Below are 21,685 nucleotides of genomic sequence, written 5' to 3' on the forward strand. Positions count from 1 at the left end.
CTTGGATAGGTTAGGTGAGTGGGCAAATGCATGGCAGATGAAGTATAATGTGGATAAATGTGAGGTTATCCACTTTGGTGGTAAAAACAGAGAGACAGACTATTATCTGAATGGTGACAGATTAGGAAAAGGGGAGGTGCAAAGAGACCTGGGTGTCATGGTACATCAGTCATTGAAGGTTGGCATGCAGGTGCAGCAGGCGGTTAAGAAAGCAAATGGCATGTTGGCCTTCATAGCAAGGGGATTTGAGTACAGGGGCAGGGAGGTGTTGCTACAGTTGTACAGGGCATTGGTGAGGCCACACCTGGAGTATTGTGTACAGTTTTGGTCTCCTAACCTGAGGAAGGACATTCTTGCTATTGAGGGAGTGCAGCAAAGATTCACCAGACTGATTCCCGGGATGGCGGGACTGACCTATCAAGAAAGACTGGATCAACTGGGCTTGTATTCACTGGAGTTCAGAAGAATGAGAGGGGACCTCATAGAAACGTTTAAAATTCTGACGGGGTTAGACAGGTTAGATGCAGGAAGAATGTACCCAATGTTGGGGAAGTCCAGAACCAGGGGTCACAGTCTAAGGATAAGGGGTAAGCCATTTAGGACCGAGATGCGGAGGAACTTCTTCACCCAGAGAGTGGTGAACCTGTGGAATTCTCTACCACAGAAAGTTGTTGAGGCCAATTCACTAAATATATTCAAAAAGGAGTTAGATGATGTCCTTACTACTAGGGGGATCAAGGGGTATGGCGAGAAAGCAGGAATGGGGTACTGAAGTTGAATGTTCAGCCATGAACTCATTGAATGGCGGTGCAGGCTAGAAGGGCCGAATGGCCTACTCCTGCACCTATTTTCTATGTTTCTATGTCTATCAAGCAGGGCTTGAAGAGAGTAACTGAAGGCTCACTGCAGACTCGCCTATCCCGAGTCCTGCTTAGCTACCGCATGAGATCCCACTCGCTCAATGGGATTCCACCTGTTGAACTGCTCATGATCTACATGAACAGGTAGAGAGCAGGCGGCTTCAACAAATTACATATCATGATAGCGCAAATGTGTCACGTGAAATTGAAATCAATGATTCTGTATTTGTGTTGAATTATGGACAACGTCCCAAGTGGCTTCCCAGCACTATTGTGGACAAAGAGGGGCGCAGAGTGTTTCGGGTCAAACTTTCAAATGGACTCATTCACTGGAAACACTTGGACCAAATCAAACTCAGATTCACGGACTATCCTGAGCAATCCACTTTGGATCCTACCTTCTTTGACTCCCCAACATACACACCAATGGCAACCGACACCACAGTTGGCCATGAAGCAGAACCCACCACACGCAGCAGCCCAGCAGGACTCGCCACACCAGGCAGCCCAGCAGCCCAGTGAGGGCCCAACAAACGATTCACCAAAACCAGCATTTGCACCGAGATGATCAACCAGGGAAAGAAAGGCCCCAGATCGACTCACCTTGTAAATAGTTACACTGTTGACTTTGGAGAGGGAGTGTTGTTATATATGTAAACCTGTATATACCTTGTATAGCCACCAGAGGGCTCATCCCCTGGAGTCCCAAGGAATCCCACAATCCTTTGGGAGCACAGGTACTTGAGGAGGCCTCACAGGCTGGGAAGGCACTCTGGAGACCAGCAATAAAAGACTAAGGTCACACTTTACTTTGAGCTCACAGTATTCAGTCAGACTCTTTATTCATACATAACAGGTGGGGAGTCTGATTTGCCGCACGCTTCATCCGCTGACTGTGCTTGTTTTCTGTATGCTCTCGGCGACGAGACTCGAGGTGCTCAGCGCCCTCCCGGATGCACTTCCTCCACTTTGGACGGTCTTTAGCCAGGGACTCCCAGGTGTCAGTAGGGATGTTGCATTTTATCAAGAAGGATTTGAGGGTGTCCATGAAACGTTTCCTCTGCCCACCTTGGGCTCGCTTGCCGTGTAGGAGTTCCAAGTAGAGCGCTTGCTTTGGGTGTCTTGTGTCAGGCATGCGAACAATGTGGCCCGCCCAGCAGAGCTGGTCGAGTGTGGTCAGTGCTTCGATACTGGAGATGTTGGCCTGATCGAGGATGCGAATGTTGATGCGCCTGTCCTCCCAGGGGATTTGCAGGATCTTGCGGAGACATCGTTGGTGGTATTTCTCGAGCAATTTGAAGTGTCTGCTGTATATGGTCCACGTCTCTGAGCCGTACAGGAGGGCAGATATCACTTCAGCCCTGTCGACCCTGAGCTTGGTGGCTGATCTGAAGGCCTGATCTTCAAACACTCTTTTCCTTAGGCGGCCGAAGGCTGCGCTGACGCACTGGAGGCGATGTTGAACCTCGTCATCGATGTCTGCCCTTGCTGATAATAAGCTCCCGAAGTATGGAAAGTGGTCCACGTTGTCCAGGGTCGCGCCATTGATCTTGATGCCTGTGTGGCAGGGTCAGGTTAGGGGAGGACCTTAGTCTTACGGATGTTTAGTGTAAGGCCCATGCTTTCGTACGCCTCAGTGAAGATGCTGACTATGACTTGGAGTTCAGTCTCTGAATGTGCGCAGGTCGGAGCGTTAAATCCATCAACCTAACAGGAGAATTTTGTCAAGTTTCTCTGGAACTCACGTCTGTCTAAGGATATTTGGAATGTGTTAAAACGATCTGTTAGCATCCTGTTGTTTGAACTGAAGATCCTGTTGTGACATACCTCCTCACGGTGTTATTTACAATAAATACATTCTCAAAAAATCTTCAAATTGAACATTTATTTTCTTTTAAAAAAAGGCCATTATTAAAGCTCTTAATGCTTCCCTGGAATTGTTGCCCTACAGAAGCAATTACATTTACAAAAGTCACCGTGGTATTTTCTTTGTCAGCAAGCCCTATCAAGAAACCACAAGATTAGTTTTGTGCCAAATAGTTTCTTAATCAGTTTCACTTTTGAGTCAAATATCAGAGATGGGAATGTGAACACACCCACCATCCAATATCTACCAGGCTTCTCAGATGTTCAACCTTCACACATACAAGTAGTAGAAATAATTTCCAGCCAAAACAGTGTTACATAGAAACATAGAAACATAGAAAATAGGTGCAGGAGCAGGCCATTCAGCCCTTCTAGCCTGCACCGCCATTCAATGAGTTCATGGCTGAACATGAAACTTCAGTACCCCCTTCCTGCTTTCTCGCCATAACCCTTGATCCCCCGAGTAGTAAGTACTTCATCTAACTCCCTTTTGAATATATTTAGTGAATTGGCATCAACTACTTTCTGTGGTAGAGAATTCCACAGGTTCACCACTCTCTGGGTGAAGAAGTTTCTCCTCATCTCGGTCCTAAATGGCTTACCCCTTATCCTTAGACTGTGACCCCTGGTTCTGGACTTCCCCAACATTGGGAACATTCTTCCTGCATCTAACCTGTCTAAACCCGTCAGAATTTTAAACGTTTCCATGAGGTCCCCTCTCATTCTTCTGAACTCCAGTGAATACAAGCCCAGTTGATCCAGTCTTTCTTGATAGGTCAGTCCCACCATCCCGGGAATCAGTCTGGTGAATCTTCGCTGCACTCCCTCAATAGCAAGAATGTCCTTCCTCAAGTTAGGAGACCAAAACTGTACACAATACTCCAGGTGTAACCTCACCAAGGCCCTGTACAACTGTAGTAACACCTCCCTGCCCCTGTACTCAAATCCCCTCGCTATGAAGGCCAACATGCCATTTGCTTTCTTAACCACCTGCTGTACCTGCATGCCAACCTTCAATGACTGATGTACCATGACACCCAGGTCTCGTTGCACCTTCCCTTTTCCTAATCTGTCACCATTCAGATAATAGTCTGTCTCTCTGTTTTTACCACCAAAGTGGATAACCTCACATTTATCCACATTATACTTCACCTGCCATGCATTTGCCCACTCACCTAACCTATCCAAGTCACTCTGCAGCCTAATAGCATCCTCCTCGCAGCTCACACTGCCACCCAACTTAGTGTCATCCGCAAATTTGGAAATACTGCATTTAATCCCCTCGTCTAAATCATTAATGTATAATGTAAACAGCTGGGGCCCCAGCACAGAACCTTGCGGCACCCCACTAGTCACTGCCTGCCATTCTGAAAAGTACCCGTTTACTCCTACTCTTTGCTTCCTGTCTGACAACCAGTTCTCAATCCACATCAGCACACTACCCCCAATCCCATGTGCTTTAACTTTGCACATTAATCTCTTGTGTGGGACCTTGTCGAAAGCCTTCTGAAAGTCCAAATATACCACATCAACTGGTTCTCCTTTGTCCACTTTACTGGAAACATCCTCAAAAAATTCCAGAAGATTTGTCAAGCATGATTTCCCTTTCACAAATCCATGCTGACTTGGACCTATCATGTCACCATTTTCCAAATGCGCTGCTATGACATCCTTAATAATTGATTCCATCATTTTACCCACTACTGAGGTCAGGCTGACCGGTCTATAATTCCCTGTTTTCTCTCTCCCTCCTTTTTTAAAAAGTGGGGTTACATTGGCTACCCTCCACTCCATAGGAACTGATCCAGAGTCAATGGAATGTTGGAAAATGACTGTCAATGCATCCGCTATTTCCAAGGCCACCTCCTTAAGTACTCTGGGATGCAGTCCATCAGGCCCTGGGGATTTATCGGCCTTCAATCCCATCAATTTCCCCAACACAATTTCCCGACTAATAAAGATTTCCCTCAGTTCCCCCTCCTTACTAGACCCTCTGACCCCTTTTATATCCGGAAGGTTGTTTGTGTCCTCCTTAGTGAATACCGAACCAAAGTACTTGTTCAATTGGTCTGCCATTTCTTTGTTCCCCGTTATGACTTCCCCTGATTCTGACTGCAGGGGACCTACGTTTGTCTTTACTAACCTTTTTCTCTTTACATACCTATAGAAACTTTTGCAATCCACCTTAATGTTCCCTGCAAGCTTCTTCTCGTACTCCATTTTCCCTGCCCTAATCAAACCCTTTGTCCTCCTCTGCTAAGTTCTAAATTTCTCCCAGTCCCCGGGTTCGCTGCTATTTCTGGCCAATTTGTATGCCACTTCCTTGGCTTTAATACTATCCCTGATTTCCCTAGATAGCCACGGTTGAGCCACCTTCCCTTTTTTATTTTTACGCCAGACAGGAATGTACAATTGTTGTAATTCATCCATGCGGTCTCTAAATGTCTGCCATTGCCCATCCACAGTCAACCCCCTAAGTATCATTCGCCAATCTATCCTAGCCAATTCACGCCTCATACCTTCAAAGTTACCCTTCTTTAAGTTCTGGACCATGGTCTCTGAATTAACTGTTTCATTCTCCATCCGAATGCAGAATTCCACCATATTATGGTCATTCTTCCCCAAGGGGCCTCGCACAATGAGATTGCTAATTAATCCTCTCTCATTACACAACACCCAGTCTAAGATGCAATATATACAGTAATCATTATGGGGATTATCAGTAACTTTAGCAAACAGACAATCTTCCTGTGGGGATTCAGGATTCATAATGATTGCCTGATATTCTATAAGTCAATAACATCACCCAGCAAATTAGGCCTTGGGGTTGTTACGGATCCATATATTAAGAACAGAGTCAATAAACTGCCTTCCATATGTCTGTGAGTCAATGTGGAGCACACCAGAAAGCATATCAATTGATTCAAGAAACTCACAAACTCGTGGAATTTGAAACTAATAAGTTATATACTGTAATGCATTATCACATGATTTGTCACATGGTTTAGTATGAGCATGCTCAGTTCGCTCTGGCCTCATAAAACAAGCACGTGGACTAGCAATTCATGGTGTTTCGGTCCTTCATTTGTTCTATCCACATATATTACATTTTGGCGACGAGGATAGGATCCCAAAGCCATTTTTAAGGATCACGGAAGGACACAGTGTACAACCCTCAAAATGAAAAGTTTACGGTGAATTTGTGACATGTTAACTGAATTTTTGCGATGTTTTACTGTTAATGCTGATGCAGAATCGTCTATGCTTCGCTTTTTCGTGAATGTAAACACAGCAACAGCGGCATTGATTCACTCAGTACACAGGTAGAGTGCTAAGTCACTGTTCGACAGGATCGGGACAGTCATGTCCACATCTACGGGATTCATCAGAAGCCTCGGCATGTATGACCGAGCTCGCGAACAGTTCAGTTCTTACATTGAGTGGATGGAGATGTTTTTTAGGGCCAATAACATTATTGAGACCGCTGGTGCAAATGAGAATGTTCAAGCTCAAAATAAAGTAATTCGTGAATGGGAACAAAGCAATTTTTCTCATGGAGATCAGGCCAGATGTCTACGGAACGTTGACAAACCTACTCACGCCAGGGAAAGTGAAGGATGTGTTGTTTAAAGACACTGTCGAGAAACTCAAGCACCATTTCGACCCAAAGCCATTAGAAAAAGCAGAGAGCTATAGGTTTGGTACTAGAAACCAAAAACAAAGTAAAACCATCAATGAGTACATTGTAACTCTTAAGAGCCTGTCTTTGCATTGTAACTTTGGCACATTTTTGGGTTGAGTATTGCGAGATAAGTTTGTGTACAGACTGGTTGATGAGCGCACACTGTCCAAGTTACTGAACACTCCGAACCTAACATTTGCCATTGTATGCAAAATTGCTCTACCTATGGAGATGGTGTCTAAGAATGCTATGGAGCTCCGTCCAACTCAAGTTACTGGTGCAACTGAGGTCTACAGTCACAAAGCCACCGCCAAACCTAAAGCTGTGAGACTGGGTCAAAAGTATGTCGGTGAATTGTTATCATTGCAATGGAAATCACTCACCATAGTCCTGCCAATACAGAAATATGAAGTGTTTTCATTGCCAGAAGCAAGGCTATATTTCAACAGCTTGCAGAGCTAGATCTAAAGCAGGAAGTAAGAACTATTCTAGTGGCAACGCAAAGCAGTGACAACAAAATTAAGGAATTCACAATATTTAAGTGAACACACCTGATGTTGAAGAACTAGGCATCTACAGTATCTATGCCACCAGCGACAATGCAAGCAGTTGTGAGAAAGACTTCTGTACAAAACTTTGGATCAGCGAGCGATGTATTGATTGATATGTGTATCGACACGGCGGCGCACTGCTTTATCATGAGTAAGGACACAAATGAGAATAAGTTTAATATAATACCACTTACAAAGAGTAACACAGACTTAAAAACCTACTCTGGAGAAACCCTAGAGACATGTGGACAAATGGGGCTAGACTTTCCACTTCACATCGCCTATATATCGCCCAAAATGGACATCTATCGCCCATTTTGAGCAAAAAATGGAAACTCAGGCCTCAACATCACAGGAAAATTAAGCCCCCAATTTTTCGGCTCACTTCACCAAGCTGATCACCCGCACATCGCCAATTTGAACTTCCGGCACATCGTCGTCACATCGCCGGGTTGATCGCTCGCCGAGAACATCGCTGGATAATAGTTGCTTTTTCCGAGCTTTCCTGACCGAACTGGGCACTACGGATGCCATTTTGAATTTCAGAGAAAAGGAGGAGGCAGCTAAAAAACTCGAGCTAAGATATTTGTGAGTTATTTAAGGGTCTTTTACAGATAGATCCACTCAGATTTATACTTATATTTAATTGTACTAATAGTAGCTTCGTAGGTTAGGCATTTTTTACTGAAAAATGCATTTATAGCAAGTGAAAATAATTATTGATAGTGATGGGGCCTATGCTTTCTGTGCCATTACTCACACGCTGGTTTCTAAAAGAATCAATCAAAGAGGTGGCAGAGTAATGTGTAGACAGAGAGGAGGAGGCAGAGGAGACAGAGGAGGCGAGCGTACAGCCGATGAAGGTACAAAGAAACGCAGTCTTACCTCAACTTGTCTGAAAACTCGTGTCTTAGGAGGCTGCGCTTCCGAAAGGAGGTCATTGATGAGATTTGCAAGCTCATCAAGGGGAATCTGCAGCCTTCCAGCACCATCAGAACCGCACTGCCCGTTGAGGTGAAGGTTACTGTGGCACTATCCTTCTACGCGTCAGGATCCTTTCAGGCTTCAGCTGGCGACATCTGTGGTATAAGAGAATGTACAACAAATGCAGAACAATTGTTAAAATGTTAAATTTTAAAAATGCTTAACTTAACTATAAGAGAATGCACAACAATTGTTAAATTAAATAAAATGTTTTATTGTAAACAACGAATTTTTAAAAACATTTTATCAACACCCTCCCCCCTGGCCACAACTATGAACGCACATAAGCAGCAACAAATTAACTAAATAAATTAACATCAACATGAACTATAAAAAATTTAACATAAACATTGCAAAAACAACCCCCCCTCCCTACCTGCGGCCATGTTTCCCTCCAGGTCCTTTACCTGCACCCCCCCCCCACCCCGCCGTGTTTTAGCAACACCTGCCTGTTTTGGTCCCCGCAGACTGAGATGAAGCTGGCGTACAGTGGGCAACAACAAGACTTCCTGCCGTGGTGGAGGTGTTGGAGTGGAAGACAAAGCTGGCTGTTCATCTTCCAAGTCAAGAGGAAGTGTATCCTCTGTACTCGCTTGAGTGCTCGGGGTTGTACTCAGACCCAAGACGACACCTTGGGATGCAGCGTCATGGTCAGCCAGCAGTGCATGCCGAAGGGCACTGGTTGCGGCGGTCTGCTCTTGCATTTCTTCTAGTGTCTACTGTGCTACCTCCAGTTGCATAGCAGACACCTGTGAAAATTCAGATACGACCTGAGTGAACCCCTGGAGAAGCGCGCGACCTATCGCGACCGTCTCTGAGCACAGGGGGATCAAGCCCTCCAACTGACCGTCCGAGGGAGGCGATTGATGACCTCGCTGACCTGGCCTCCGTGGGGTCAGCGTGCGGAATATGATGCGTCTTGGCATTGCCGGCTGCACACCGCTTTGTCCCAGTGCCTCTTCTGTCTCAATTGAGATGACCGCAGGTTAACCCCCCCATCATCGATAAATGTCAGCTTCTGCTGGTGCTCCTCCTCCTCCTCCTCTTCTTCCTCGAGCTCAGTGGTTTGCATGGTGTTATCATGCAATTCCTCCTCCTCTTCACCAGGTGCTGGTGCAGGTGCTGGTTACACCTCAACCAGCGTCTCAGGATGACCTTAAAAACACATTTAACTTTATTACAGAGCTCAGTAGTGTTGTGTATGGAGAAAGAGTCAGATTGAACACTGTGAGCTCAAAGTAAAGTGTGACCTTAGTCTTTTATTTGCAGGTCTCCAGAGTGCCTCTCCAACCTGTGAAGCCTCCTTAAATATCTGTGCTCCCAAGGGATTATGGGATTCCTTGGGACTCCAGGGGATGAGTCCTCTGGTGGCTGTACAGAGTAATTACAAGTCCACATATATAACAACACTCCACCCCAAAGTCAATAGTGTAACTATTTATAATGTGAGAGAATCTGGGGCCCTTCTTGCCCTGGTTGATCTTCTCGGTGTGAAAGCTGGTGTTGTTGGATCATTTGTTGGGCCCTCGCTGGGCTGCAGTGCAGCTGGCCTTGCTCAGCTGCCTGGTGGGTTGGGCCCTGCTGTGCTGCTGCGGATGACGGGTTCTGCTTTGTGGTCAACCGTGGTGCCGGTTGCCACTGGTGTGTACGTTGGGGGATCAAAAAAAGGTAGGGTCCAAGGTGGGTTGCTCAGGATAGTCCGTGAATCTGAGTTTGATTTGGTCCAAGTGTTTCCGGTGAATGAGTCCATTTGAAAGTTTGACCCGAAACACCCTGCTCCCCTGTTTGGCCACACCAGTGCTGGGAAGCCGCTTGGGACCTTGTCCATAATTTAATACAAATACAGGATCATTGATTTCAATCTTGCGTGACACATTTGTGCTATCATGGTATGCACTTTGTTGAAGCTGCCTGCTCTCTACCTGTTCATGTAGATCAGGGTGAACTAACGAGAGCCTTGTCTTAAGTACTCTTTTCATGAGCAGTTCAGCAGGTGGGATCCCAGTGAGTGAGTGAGGTCTCGTGCAGTAGCTAAGCAGGACTCCGGATAGGCGAGTCTGCAGTGAGCCTTCAGTTACCCTCTTCAAGCCTTGTTTGATGGTTTGCAGTGCTCTCTCTGCCTGACCATTAAATGCTGGTTTGAACGGGGCAGATGTGACATGTTTGATCCCGTTACGGGTCATGAATTCTTCGAACTCAGCACTGGTAAGACATGGCCCGTTGTTGCTCACCAGGACATCGGGAAGGCCTTGTGTGGCAAACATGGCCCGCAGGCTTTCAGTAGTGGCAGTGGACGTGCTAGCCAACATTATCTCTCATTCAATCCACTTGGAGTACGCATCGACAACCACAAGGAACATTTAACCCAAGAACGGACCTGCATAGTCGACGTGTACCCTAGACCACGGTTTGGAGGGCCAAGACCATAAAATTAGCGGTGCCTCCCTGGGTACATTGCTTAACTGCGAGCATGTATTACATCTGTGAACGCAGGACTCGAAGTCCGCATCGATACCAGGCCGCCGCATGTGGCTATCGTTTTCATCATTACAATGCCTGGGTGGGTACTGTGGAGGTCATTGATGAAGGTGTCTCTGCCCTTCTTGGGGACCACTATTCGATTGCCCCACAGAAGGCAGTCTGCCTGTATAAACATTTCATCGTTGCGCCGCTGGAATGGCTTTATCTCTTCTTGCATTTCCACTTGGACACTGGACCAGCTCCCATGAAGCACACAGCTTTTGACTAGAGATAATAAGGCGTCCTGGCTTGACCAGGTTTTGGTCTGCCGGGCAGTGACAGATGATTGCTCACTCTCAAATGCTTCCATAACCATGGCTAGATCTGTGGGCTACGCCATTTCCACCCCCGTGGTGGGCAATGGCAGCCTACTAAGAGCATCGGCGCAGTTTTCTCTGCCTGGCCTGTGGCGGATGGCGTAGCTGTATGCGGACAACGTGTGCGCCGATCTCTGGATGCAGGCCGATGCATTGGTATTTATCCCTTTACTCTCGGAAAACAGGGATATAAGTGGCTTATGGTCAGTTTCCAATTCGAATTTTAGCCCAAACAGGTATTGATGCATTTTCTTTACCACATCGACACACGCTAACGCTTCTTTCTCAATCATGCTGTAGGCTCTCAGCCTTAGACGAACTCCTGGATGCATAACCTGGTTGCAGTTTCCTGAAATCATTAGCTTGTTGCAATACACACCCGCGCCATATGACGACGCATCACATGCTAGCACCAAACACTTACATGGACAACTGTTTGAGCATAACAATTTTCACGCTTTGACAAAGACATTTTCTTGGCTTTTGCCCCAAACTCATTCACCCTCTTTTCGTAGTAAGACATGTAGTGGTTCTAGCAGTGTGCTGAGACCCGGTAAGAAGTTACCAAAGTAGTTCAAGAGTTCCAGAAACGACCGCAGCTCCGTCACGTTCTGTGGCCTTGGTGCGTTCTCGATTGCCTCCGTCTTCGCATTGATGGGCCTGATGCCGTCCGCCGCAATCCCCCTTCCCAAGAACTCCACTTCCGGTGCCAGGAAAATGCACTTCGAGCGTTTTAACCTGAGCCCCATGCGGTAGAGTCGACTAAAAACCTCCTCCAGGTTCTGCAGGTGCTCGACTGTGTTCCGACCTGTGACCAAGATGTCATCCTGGAAAACCACGGTGTGCGGGACCGACTTCAGTAAACTTTCCATATTTTTCTGGAATATCGGCGCCGCTGATCAAATTCCAAACAGGCATTTGTTATAAACAAAAAGACCTTTGTGTGTGTTGAAGCAGGTGAGAGCCTTCGATGATTCCTCCAGTTCCTGCGTCATGTAGGCTGAAGTTAGATCCAGCTTCGTGAACGTTTTTCCTCCTGCCAGTGTTGCAAAGAGGTCGTCAGCCTTTGGTAGTGGGTATTGGTCCTGCAGGGAGAAACGATTGCTAGTTACTTAGTAATCGCCACAGATTCTGACGGTGCCGTCTCCTTTGAGGACTAGGACAATAGGACTGGCCCACTCGCTGAACTCGATCGGTGAAATGATGCCCTCTCGTTGCAGCTGGTCTAGCCTTTCTCTCATCATCTACAGTACTACTCTAGCCTTGTGATGGATGGGTCGCGCGCCGGAATTAGGTGGATGTGCACTTTTGCTCCTTGAAATTTCCCGATGCCTGGTTTGAACAGTGAAGGAAATTTGTTTAAGACTTGGGCACACGAAATGTCGTCAGCGGGCGATAGCGCTCGGATGTTGTCCCAGTTCCAGCGTATCTTTCCCAGCCAGCTCCTGCCGAGCAGCATGGGACCATCACTCGATACCACCCAGAGTGGTAGCTTGTGCACCACTCCATCATAGGAGACCTTTACGGTAGCACTGCCAATTACAGGAATCAGTTTTTTTGTGTAAGTTCTTAGTTTCGTATGAACTGGAGTTAAGACTGGCCTTTAGGCCTTGTTGCACCACAACCTTTTGAAAGTCTTTTTGCCCATGATAGACTGGCTCGCGCATGTGTCCAGCTCCATTGACACCGGGAGTCCATTTAGATCAACATTCAGCATGATCGGTGGACAATTTGTGGTGAATGTGTGCACCCCATGTAGCTCTGCCTCCTCTATCTGATGCTCTGGTTCATCGTGATCCTCCATGGATCTGTCCTCCTCTGCAACATGGTGGGTTGCAGGTTTAACAGGCTTAGCAGCTCGCCTGCACACTCGTTGGTGGTGTCCCATTGTGCCACAGCCCTTGCAAACGTACTCTTTGAATTGGCATGAATGGAAACGATGATCACCCCTGCAGCGCCAACAAGGTGTTAATGGCCTTGCATTCATCACCCTTGATGGTGGAATCTGAGTCATCTGCGGATTTGCAGCTGCAGGTATGTGTGACCTGCCCTGAACGATACAATTCGAAAACAACATCACTTTGTTCACAGTACCTGTAGCAGCAGTTGTGCGCTGAGAGATTTGCTGTGTATTGTCACTGGTGGCAATGAACGCCTGGGCTATTGCTATGGCCTTACACAAGGTTGGGGTCTCTACAATCAAAAAGTTACGAAGTATGGTTTCGTGGCCAATGCCAAGTATGAAAAAGTCTCTGATCATGTGCTCCAAATGTCCTTCAAATTCGCATCATCCTGCAAGAAGTTAGCTCGGCGACATAACTCACCACTTACATAGAAACATAGAAACATAGAAAATAGGTGCAGGAGTAGGCCATTCAACCCTTTGAGCCTGCACCACCATTCAATAAGATCATGGCTGATCATTCACCTCAGTACCCCTTCCTACTTTCTCTCCATACCCCTTGATCCTTTTAGCCATAAGGGCCATATCTAACTCCCTCTTGAATATATCCAATGAACTGGCATCAACAATTCTCTGTGGTAGGGAATTCCACAGGTTAACAACTCTCTGAGTGAAGACGTTTCTCCTCATCTCAGTGGTAAAACGCTTACCCCTTATCCTTAGACTATCTCCCCTGGTTCTGGACTTCCCCAACATCGGGAACATTCTTCCCTCATCTAACCTGTCCAGTCCCGTCAGAATTTTTTATGTTTCTATGAGATCCCCTCTCATCCTTCTAAACTCCAGTGAATACAGGCCCAGTCGATCCAGTCTCTCCTCACATGTCAGTCCTGCCATCCCGGGAATCAGTCTGGTGAACCTTCGCTGCACTCCCTCAATAGCAAGAGCATCCTTCCTCAGATTAGGAGACCAAAACTGAACACAATATTCCAGGTGAGGCCTCACTAAGGCCCTGTACAACTGCAGTAAGACCTCCCTGCTCCTATACGCAAATCCCCTAGCTATGAAAGCCAACATACCATTTGCCTTCTTCACCGCCTGCTGCACCTGCATGTCAACTTTCAATGACTGATGTACCATGACACCCAGGTCTCGTTGCACCTCCCCTTTTCCTAATCTGCCACCATTCAGATAATATTCTGCCTTCGTGTTTTTGCCACCAAATCGGATAACTTCACATTTATCCACATTACACGGCATCTGCCACGTGTTTGCCCACTCACCTAACCTGTCTAAGTCACCCTACAGCCTCTTAGCATTCCCCTCACAGCTCACACCGCCACCCAGCTTAGTGTCATCTACAAATTTGGAGATATTACACTCAATTCCATCATCCAAATCATTAATGTATATTGTAAAGAGCTGGGGTCCCAGCATTGAGCCCTGCGGCACTCCACTAGTCACTGCCTGCCATTCTGAAAAGGACCCGTTTATCCCGACTCTCTGCTTCCTGTCTGCCAACCAGTTCTCTATCCACGTCAGTACATTACCCCCAATACCATGTGCTTTAATTTTGTGTAGGACCTTGTCAAAAGCTTTTTGTAAGTCCAAATACATCACATTCACTGGTTCTCGCTTGTCCACTCTACCAGTTACATCCTCAAAAGATTCTAGGAGATTTGTCAAGCAGGATTTCCCTTTCATAAATCCATGCTGACTTGGACCGATACCGTTACTGCTTTCGAAATGTGCTGCTATTTTATCTTTAATTGTTTCCAACATTTTCCTCACCACTGATGTCAGGCTAACCGGTCTATAATTATCCGTTTTCTCTCTCCCTCCTTTTTAAAAAAGTGGTGTTACATTAGCTACCCTCCAGTCCATGGGAACTGATCCAGAGTTGATAGACTGTTGAAAAATGATTACCAATGCATCCACTATTTCTAGGGCTACTTCCTTAAGTACTCTGGGATGCAGACTATCAGGCCTGGGGATTTATCAGCCTTCAATCCCATCAATTTCCCTAACACAATTTCCCGCCTAATAAGTATTTCCTTCAGTTCCTCCTTCTCACAAACCCTTGGTCCCCTAGTATTTCCAGAAGGTTATTTGTGTCTTCCTTCGTGAAGACAGAACCAAAGTATTTGTTTAACTGGTCCGCCATTTCTTTGTTCCTCATTATAAATTCATCTCAATCTGACTGCAAGGAACCTACATTTGTTTTCACTAATCTTTTTCTCTTCACATATCTATAAAAGCTTTTGCAGTCAGTTTTTATGTTCCCAACAAGCTTCCTCTCATACTCTACTTTCCCCATCCTAATTAAACCCTTTGTCCTCCTCTGTCCCAGTCCTCAGGTTTGCTGGCCAATTTATATGCCTCTTCCTTGGATTTAACACTATCCTTAATTTCCCTTGTTAGCCACGGTTGAGCCACCTTCTCAGTTTTATTTTTACTCCAGACAGGGATGTACAATTGTTGAAGTTCATCCATGTGAGCTTTAAATGCTTGCCATTGTCTATCCACCGTCAACCCTTTAAGAATCACTCGCCAGTCTATTCTAGCCAATTCCTGGCGTTCAGACCTTTTGTAGGTGTAGAACCGGTACCTCGCCATCAGAACACTTTCTTTCGGGTTCAAGTGCTCTCGGACCAGTGTGCACAAATGGTCGTATGATTTCTCTGTCGGTTTCGCTGGAGTGAGCAGATTCTTCATGAGGCCATACATTAGTGCGCCAGATGGTCAGGAGGATTGCCCTTCGTTTGGCAGCGCTCTCTTCCCCATCTAGCTCACTGGCCACAAAGTATTGGTCAAGTCGCTTCACAAAAGTTTCCCAATCATCTCCCTCCAAAAATTTCTCCAGGATGCCCACTGTTCTCTGCATCTTTGGGTTCGCTATCTGTATCTCATCGCCAGTTGTTGTGTATGGAGAGAGAGTCAGACTGAACACTGTGAACTCAAAGTAAAGTGTGACCTTAGTCTTTTATTGCAGGTCTCCAGAGTGCCTCTCCAACCAGTGAAGCTCCCTTAAATACCTGTGCTCCCAAGGGATTATGGGATCCCTTGGGACTCCAGGGGATGAGCCCTCTGATGGCTGTACAGATTAAATACAAGTATACATATATAACAATAGCTATCAAAAAGAACACAGTTTCTGTCATGTATGTATGCTTGGGTTTACTAGCCACCAGGTGGCGTCACTGTCGGAGGTCACTGGCTGTGCGCACATGTGAGCGGCCCAGGTATAAAAGGCCAGCTATCTTGTAATGTAATCACTTTGGGCCCTAATAAAGTAGAGCCAGGTTTGTACCTGTTGGGAGTTTACAGTATTCAGTCTATTGAGTTATTGCATACACAACATTTGGCGACGAAGTAATAAGAACTTTCGCATGCAAAAATGAGCACAATTGGAATTCTGGAGCGATTCGTGGAGGAGGAAGATTGGGCAGATTTTGTAGCCCGCTTGAACCAGTACTTCGTGGCCAACAAAATGGAGAAAGAGGCAGACGCAGTTCGGCGCTGGGCGGTCCTCCTCACGGTTTGCGGTCCGAAAATCTATGGACTCATAAAGAATCTCCTCTCACCCTTACGTCCAACGGACAAGGACTATGAAACATTGTGTGCTCTGAACATCTCAATGTGTATGTGACCATCTCAAACCAGATGAAGGCATCATCATCTCAAGATATCGATTCTATACGCACGTTCGTTCTCAGAGCCAGGATGTATCGGAATTTGTTGCCGACCTAAGATGTCTAGCGGGACCGTGTAATTTTGAAACTGCATTGGCAGACATGCTGTGGGACTTCTTTGTAATCGGCATCAACCACGAGGTGATCCTGCGTAAGCTACTGGTGGCGGAGACGCTGGATTGCCCAATCATGCATGACGACGGACTAAAGTTTAAAGCAGAAATTGAAAATTCGGAACTCGGCAAGTACTGTAAACAAGATAGTATCATTGTTTGGCAGAGCTGCATGTGGCAGGGCCTACCCGACTGTGTACGCGAAACCTGTGACTGCTCAAAGTCCGCCAATGGGAATGAATCCGATATCACCGTGTTGGCGTTATGGGGGAAATCATCGGCATCATCAGTGTTGGTTTAAACAGTATATTTGTAAAGGCTGTTCGAGTGTGAGGCAGCTCCAGCGCATGTGTCCACAATGAGCAAGCGTGCTGCGACACACCATATGGAGAATGATGACCAGTCTAGCGCAGATCCGGATGTGCAATCTGAGATCCCAGAGGAGGAAGTGTATGGACTGTATTCATTCCTAACAAAGAGCCAACCGATAATGATTAATGTAAAACTTAATGGTGTGCAGGTATCAATGGAATTGGACACGGGTGCGAGTCAATCAATAATGAGCTAGAGGACATTCGACAAGCTGTGGGATACTAAGGTTGTGAGGCCTAAGCTGAGTCAAGTCAATGCCAAGTTGCGTACGTACACTAAAGAAATCATAACGGTGATTGGCAGTGCAGTAATCAAGGTGTCGTATGATGGTGCGGATAATGATTTACCGTTATGGATTGTTTCAGGCAATGGTCCAACGCTGGTCGGCAGGAAGTGATTAGAAAAAATCAAATGGAACTGGAACAAGATCAAAGCATTGTCGTCGGAGGAGGATACGCCATGTTTTCAGGTGCTGAGCAAGGTCTCCTCACTGTTTGAACCAGGCATCGGCAATTCATGGGAGCTAAGGTGCAGATGTACGTACACTCGGATGCAAGACCCATCCATCATAAAGCTCAGACAGTTCCGTACATGATGAGGAAGAAGGTCGAAATTGAACTGGACAGACTCCAGCGTGAAGGGATCATATCACCGGTTGAATTTAACGAATGGGCCAGCCCCATTGTTCCCATGTTGAAAAGCGATAGCACTGTCAGGATTTGTGGAGACTACAAGGTTACGATCAACCAAGTTTCGAAACAGAATCAATATCCGTTACCAAAAGATGATGACCTGTTTGCAACACTAGCCAGGGCGAAGTCGTTCACAAAACTGGATCTGACGTTGGCCTACATGACACAGGAGCTGGTCGACACGCCGAAGAAACTTATGTGCATCAACACTCGTAAAGGACTGTTTATCTACAACAGGTGCCCTTTTGGAATTCGCTCGGCTGCAGAGGAACATGGAGAGTCTACTGAAATCCGTCTCCAGAACCGTCGTGTTCCAAGATGACATACTGGTCACAGGTCGTGACTCCCCCGAATATCTGAACAACCTGGAAGAGGTTCTACATCATCTAGACAAAGTGGGACTCAGACTGAAACGCTCGAAGTGCATCTTCATGTCACCGGAAGTCGAATTCCTGGGGAGGAATATTGCTGCTGGCGGTATCAGGCCTTCAGACTCGAAAACCAAGGCCATCAAAAATGCACCCAAGCCTCAAAATGTGATGGAGCTGCGTTCATTCCTTGGTCTACTCAACTACTTCGATAATTTCTTACCTAGGTTGAGCACCTTATTGGAGCCACTGGACATGCTGCTAAGAAAAGGCGACAACTGGGTTTGGGGTGTGAATCAAGATAGAGCTTTTGAGAAAGCTACTAATCTGCTTTGTTCTAACAAGCTGCTAGTACATTATGATCCATGTAAGCATCTAGTATTGGCCTGTGATGCTTTGTCATATGGAGTTAGTTTCGTGCTCCAACAAGCTAATGAGTCGGGCAAATTACAACCTGTTGCATATGCTTCAAAAAGTTTGTCAAAGGCGGAACAAGCATCATAGAGAAAGAAGCACTAGCCTGTGTGTAAGGGGGTTAAAAAGATGCAACAGTACCTGTTTAGTCTTCGGTTTGAACTGGAAACAGATCACAAGCCACTCATTTCATTCTTTTCTGAAAACAAAGGTATCAATAGCAATGCATCGTCCCGCATCCAGATGTGGGCGCTGACATTATCTGCCTATGATTATGTCATTCGCCATAGGCCTGGCACTGAGAATTGTGCCGATGCATTGAGCCATCTGCTGTTGCCCACACCGGAGGTGGAAACGCCACACCGGCAGACCTACTGTTAGTTATGGATGCTTTTGAAAGTGAAGGAACCCCTGTCACCGCCCAATAAGTTAAGAACTGGAACAGCCAGGACCCGATATTATTGGATGAGAAATGTTGTATCCTTAGCGGTGATTGGTCTGCCATACCCAAGCAAATGTGTGAGGAGACCAAACCTCACACCCTTCGCAAAGACGAACTATCCATTCAATCAGATTGTATACTGTGGGGTAATCGTGTTGTTATGCTTCAGAAAGGCAGAGAGAAATTTGTGCATGATCTACATAGCACGCATCTCGGTATTGTCATGATGAAAGCCATTGCCAGGTCTCATGTATGGTGGCTTGGAACTGACTCTGATCTGGAATCATGTGCACATCAGTGCAACACTTGCATGCAGCTTAGTAAAGTATCAGCGGAATCACCACTGAGTCTGTGGTCGTGGCCATCTAAACCATGGTCCAGGATCCACATCGACTTTGCAGGTCCCTTCCTGGGAAAGATGATCTTAGTTGTGGTGGATGCATATTCCAAGTGGATAAAGTGTACAATCATGTCATCCAGCACATCCACAACTACCATTGAGAGCCTTCGTGTCATGTTTGCTGCGCATGGACTTCCTGACATCGTTGTAAGCGACAACGGATCTTGCTTCACCAGTATGAAGTCTCAAGAGTTACATGAAACTCAATGGTATCAAACATGTGAGGTCAGCAGCATTCAAACCCGTATCCAATGGACAAGCAGAGCGTGCAGTCCAAATCATCAAGCAGAGTATGAAACGTGTAACTCAAGGTTCACTGCAAACTTGCTTGCTTAGTTACAGGACAAGAACCCATACGCTTACCGGGGTCTCCCCTGCTGAACGATTGATGAAGAGAGGTCTCAAGACCAGGCTCTCTCTTGTCCACCCTGACTTGAATAATTGTGTCGAATACAGACGTCAAAGTCAGCAAGGGTATCATGATCGTGCTGCTGTGTCAACGCAACATTTCTATCAATGATCCTGTGTATGTACTGAATTATGGTTAAGGTCCCAAATGGATCGCCGATACTGTTACGGCCAAGGAGGGTAATAGAGTGTTAATCGTTGAGCTCAAGAATGGGCAGACATGCAAGAAACATGTGATCAGATAAAGCTATGACACACGGATGTACCGGAACAGTCTGAGGAAGGCACAAGCAGTGACCAACCAACCTACCCTCAGTCATCAGAGGACTCCGCTGTCATCAATGAATCTGGACTTTCAATCACTGACATGGTCAATGCCACTCCCATCAGATCAGCTACCCAGTCCCCAGTCATAACAGACTCAGAACGCTCGCCCAAGGCTGGAGTTGAACTGAGACGCTCAACTCGGGAGCGGAAAACCCCGGACCATCTCAATTTGTAAAAAGACCATTACTAATATCTTAAAGGGGGATATTGTCATGTATGTATGCTTGGGTTTACTAGCCACCAGGTGGCGCCACTGTCGGAGGTCATTGGGCTGTACGCACGTGTGTGCGGCCCAGGTATAAAAGGCCAGCCATCTTGTAATGTAATCACTTTGAGCCCTAATAAAGTAGAGCCAGATTTGTACCTGTTTGGAGTTTACAGTATTCAGTTTATTGAGTTATTGCATACACAACAGTTTCAAACAAAATTAATGTGTTCGTGTTCTCAGTCCCTCTGGCAAGTCAAGTTCACACAAATGGGATGTAGGAACCATAGCAGAGGTTGGTAGAACCAAGAGATATTTGGTTGAAATTGGTGACAACATCCGAAATGTTCATGTAGATCAAATGATCTCTGCTAGAGATGAACCAAAATGTGATCTTGAGCCACTTGATCATGAACTCGAACACATAGATGAGTTTGACTTAGTTCAGACTTCAGCAACTGAAATACCAGTTTCAAACAAGTCTGAGATGGAAACAGGATCATCTTTGAGTTTGGAATCAAAAGTAAACAGACCGAAAATTGGTTCAACACAAAAACTTTCTTTAAGAAGATCCAGAAGGCTCAGCAAACCTGTTATCAAACTGCATTTGTAAGCCATTTAAAAGAAAAGAAGCCAGGAGTTTTTGTTATGTGGTACGTGTAATGCTTGGGGCGGGTCTAGTGGTGCTAATGGGGTGTGATCGGCAGCACTACGCGGATGCTCCGCCTGGCACTGTCGCTGTTTAACCCCCTCTCCCTTTCGCTTAAAGAGGACCGCTGTGCACTCTGCGTGGCCTCCGATGGCCTTATACTAGGCCACCACGGCAGCATGGTGCTGAGGCCGCAGTCTGGCACCCAAAAAAGAGTGCCGGGCTGCACAATGGTGGCCCTGACTGTGATGTATGTAGCACTCAAATCACTGACTCCACGCAGTCTCGTGTTGTAGTAACAGCTGTGACCTTAGTCTTTTATTAGGTAACCCCAGAGTGCCTTCTCAGGTGTGATGGGCAGCCTTTTATATTCTGTCTTGCAGGTACTTTCAGGTCTCCCACCACAGCGCCCTCTGTGGCCCACCATTGTACTTATACGTTTAATGTACCTGGACAATACATAACATCTCACTTCCCCCCCGCCCCCCCAGTTCCAAAAGCCATTGCCGGTAACCTCGGCCTTGTTCATCCTGATTGGCTTGTGAGTGTGAATCCATGACCATCCACTTCCCTCTTCCCTCCCATGTAGAGATAATGCTTGCGATTCGGTGCAAGCATGTGGTATTTGCAGTCCTTACATGGGTGATGAAGTACACGAGCATAACCTCCAAAAGAAAGCAGGTATACATAGACAGTACATTTGTATGGTACATATGATATATGGTACAGCTGTTATGTCAAAAGGTTACAGGTGCACTGAGCAGTTATTTAACCCCGCTCCACTGGGTGAGGTACGGTGGCAGTGTACTGCCCCTTTTTACCCGAGGTGATGTTCTGTGCTGAGACAGGGTATCGCAACTCGTACATTGCCTCTGTTCTCAGTAGTTGCCTCAGCAGCATCTGCAGCCGCTGAACCATTG

General features: G+C 46.3%; 1 protein-coding gene across 3 annotated transcripts in view; it reads right to left on the reverse strand.

Moving 5' to 3' along the window:
* LOC139278862 (protein C19orf12 homolog) overlaps positions 1-21,685 on the reverse strand; it is a 73,155-nt gene that overhangs the window by 17,935 nt on the left and 33,535 nt on the right. For 2 of the 3 annotated variants that reach the window (XM_070898066.1, XM_070898065.1), the window contains exon 2: positions 7,845-8,038. The exons of the other annotated variant lie outside the window; for it this stretch is intronic. The gene's annotated coding sequence lies outside the window, so the exon portion shown is untranslated. The remainder of the gene's footprint in view (positions 1-7,844; positions 8,039-21,685) is intronic. 3 annotated transcript variants of the gene reach the window in all.

This window comes from Pristiophorus japonicus, chromosome 13 (assembly GCF_044704955.1).
Source record: "Pristiophorus japonicus isolate sPriJap1 chromosome 13, sPriJap1.hap1, whole genome shotgun sequence".
Taxonomy (NCBI): domain Eukaryota; kingdom Metazoa; phylum Chordata; class Chondrichthyes; family Pristiophoridae; genus Pristiophorus; species Pristiophorus japonicus.